This window comes from Nannobrachium achirus (assembly GCF_963921795.1).
Source record: "Nannobrachium achirus genome assembly, chromosome: 23".
Lineage (NCBI taxonomy): Eukaryota > Metazoa > Chordata > Actinopteri > Myctophiformes > Myctophidae > Nannobrachium > Nannobrachium achirus.
The window spans coordinates 24011444-24015183 of record NC_137830.1 but is presented as its reverse complement, the minus strand read 5'-3'; positions in this window follow the sequence as shown (position 1 = coordinate 24015183).

Genomic DNA, 3740 nt, shown 5'->3' with positions numbered 1-3740 from the left:
TAAGGTTCCCGACCCGCTGCCGAAAACCTGACGATGAGCTCCCGTTCGGCAACAGACGCTTTCCGCCGCCTTCCGCCGCCGAATCGTCGCCGAATCTGTGCGGTTAAAAGTGGCCTTAACAGCTGTGCTGTCTCCCCCAAGCTTACTTCTTAGTCTGTCAGCAAATCCTTATTTCTGTAACTGTTTCTATGTTGCTGTGTTTAGAACATATCCTTATAAGACCATGTTACCATGTTAGAATAGCATCACTGTCAGAATGGACTATAAGAGGCGTATGAGAATGGGGCAAAGGAGGCTTCTGCCCCACGGGGCCCAAGCTCTGGCCATGGAGGTCAGAGCTCTGTCTTTTGTGAATGCTGTTACTCTGTTGCTGAAATCTTCAATAAATGTTTTACTTCACCCTGACTGGATATTACTATTTTTCTATCACAACGTGCGTGTGTGCTCATAAGTGTAGATCGCAGAATATACTTTTTTTATAGAGACACAAAATGTGACCAGCCTATCTGTAATAATCGTTTATCCAAATCTGTAATCTGTTGTAGCCTACACAGGTTCTGTAACTTTGTATTATACGGGTATTATGTTCAGCTATATATCTAGTTATAACTAATTTAGCGAATGTCTGTCTGACCATCTGCAATACTCTGACGTCATAGTACTGACATCGCAGACTGGCCTGGACACGGAACACCATGCAGGGCTGGATTAACCATTGGGCCGGTGGGGCCGTTGCCAGGGGCCCTTGGCTCTCAGGGGCCCTTGGGGGAACTTGGCCACTGGTCATTGACAATTTACTAAAATCAAATGTGTGGGCCCCTCCTCTGTTGTCTACAGGTGCTTTCTTGGCCCACAGATGATCATCATGGCTTAAAATCTGAGCTGGGTAGTGCGCGTCGGGAGGGAGGGGGGGGGGGGGGTTATTGTGGCGGGTGAGGGGGCCCTAAAAAAATATCGGCCAGGGGCCCTCGCTGGGGTTAATCCGTCCATGCCACCATGTATGGGCATAAAGATCTGCCCAACCTGCACTCCAACATGGAACACCATATATGGGCATAAAGATCTGCCCAACATGCACCCCCGCCGGGCACAGGATTAGTATCGTCACTGTCTGGCCAAAACCTCTTAACTCCATTTTTGAGGTTTTTGATTGTTTGGCATAAATCAGGGCTATTGAACACCCTTTACAGCTGAGTGTTGGTTAGAATAAGTAATAAAAAGCCCTTCAGTCAAAACCTTAACCTCCTAACTCCACTTGAGCTCATTTCCTAGTTAGGAGGTTTCGGCCTGACAGCAGAGATATATTAATTTAGAAAGAGTATTTAAAGTTATTGCTAATAAAAGCAAACATATAATTTAGTTGACGTGTCACGTTATTTGAATGTCAGAGTCTGTATCAATTCTCACAAGCAGTTCTCTGTCACATGGAATTTTGACAATGCAGAAAAAAACGCAATCATCCCCACATGCACCGTAGCCTCAGGACTCCTGGGATGAAAACGTTATGAATTGTGTGACTGTACTCCAGAAGACATTACTCAGTATGTACTGTATATTCTCTGCAGGCTAGAGGTGTGAGCAGCGTTTATGACCAGCGTGTGACGTGCGTTCAGTCGCTCACGCGCCGTGACTTCGTGGAGATGGACCCCGGAGGCAGTGGGCGCAGTCCCCCTTCAGTGGTATAAAATAAATAGATAAGTATATCTATTATCTACTCAAAGTACTGTGCTTGAGAAGACTTTTACTTGACTACTTCTATTGTCCAGTATACTTTATTGCTGCGTTCACACTGGTAGATACAAAAGATACAAAGATACAAAGCTACACTACAGAGCATATTTGTTGCGACCATAGGTTAGCCTGGTTCCAGACTCGCTGAATCGCTAGCCACACCCCTTTAAAATGTTGTTTTGGCGATTCAGGGAGTCTGGTGTTGCTCTCACTGAAGAGGTGTTCCTTGTTTGGAAATCTGTACGGCGAATCAGCATCGTGAATCAGCGTCTTGTGAGCAGCGTGGGTAGGGTTTTCCAAGAACTCATGTGTGATTCCATGTAACCCAGCGCCGCCGCCGGACCGGACCGCACATTCCCAAACATAAACATTGCGTCGTCCGTCGGGGTAATATGCGATCGTGTCAATCTCGCTATAAACATCAGTAGCAGACATGTTATGTTGTGTTTGATTACTAGTTCGTAGCTCTCCTATTCTGCCTGTTTCTTTGGTTAGCAAGTAGCACTAGCAAGCAACAGGCTAGCCACTAGCCAGCCACATAACAACACTAGACTCTTTGGCAACGCCCATCCCAGAAATAACCTCAGATGAAAGCAAGTTCAGACTGAATAATGGAGTGAAACGAAATACAATTCAGGCTGAGTGTCAGGCTAACCATAGGTCACATTTACTATGAAAACCTGCATCTCCTGTGTGTCAGTCACGCACTGTGCATCAGTCACGCCTCATGTTACGCTATATGGCCAAGACAGAAAGTTGGTAGAACACATAGATCTGCTGACTATCATCACGTGGATCTCCATATATGAAGACCATGCCCTCATCAAACCCTGGATAGCCATACATGGAGACGACTGGATCAACACCTACCTATATATCCATATATGGAGCTGCCAATACCTCTACATCTGACTTCACTGATATGGATATAGCTGACCTGTAGCTGACCGGTGCGCTTCTTACATGGTATGTTCGTAGCTGAAGTTCTAACAAGTTCAACTTTTTTGTAGCTTTTGTAGCAGCTGCAAATGTCGGCTGTATCACTGTGTCTTCATGTCACTGGCTTCCTTCAGGAAAATAAATGGTAGTTCGTACCTCTATATCGTGATGTGGTTGGGCTTCAATTGAACATTAATGGTAGCCTCTATCTTTATATCTGCCCTTGTGAACACAGCATTAGTGTTCATGTGATTAATTTAAACACTTTGCACATTGTTTCCTTGCAAATGCTTGCAAATCCTTGCAAAAGCTTTATACCAACAAAATGTGGAACTCCTTACCGAAGGCCTTAAAGGAGTATGGATCCCTAGCATCCTTTAAAATCGCCCTGAAAAACCACTTACAGGCGGCAGCCGTTCGCAGCTGGCAATAACAAACCTAGCCCAGCCTCACCCTCCCTCTTTTTTTGCAATGTTTTTTCTTTTCTTTTTAGTTTTATTTTATTTTTTTCCTTTTTTTCCTGACTATATCTACTGCATAGTACTGTGTTCTATCTGTCTGTCATTCAATGTTATATGAGATACTTCAAATGGTTTCCTGTGTAAATAAGCCAAGTGCTTTTCTAGGATCTCCTTTTAGTTGACCTTGTACCCGTGAACTGTACCGTCATGCAAACCTATGCAAACTTCTAATAAAGTCTTCAATCAATCCAACATGCATGTGTGCTTGAGTGGATGTGGATGTGTGCGTGTGCATACGTCAGTGTGTGTTTGTATAGTGTGCGTGCGTGCGTGTGTGTGCATAATCTGTGTGTGCGCTATACCATGGAAATTATGTACCGTTAGTGCTTATTGAGATTGGCAGATTTCGCCCAGGTTTTTTTCCTCTCACTCACATCACTTTGTCTGCTGATCTCACTCACACACACAAAAATAAAAATACAACAATTCACAGGAGGCAAGCAGTGATCACCCCATGATGTGCACTGCAATGCAGTTTCAAATACACTACATTGCAGGCGCTTTTTTTAGAGTAAAAAAAAAAGAAGGAAAGAAAAAGACCTGTGTGAC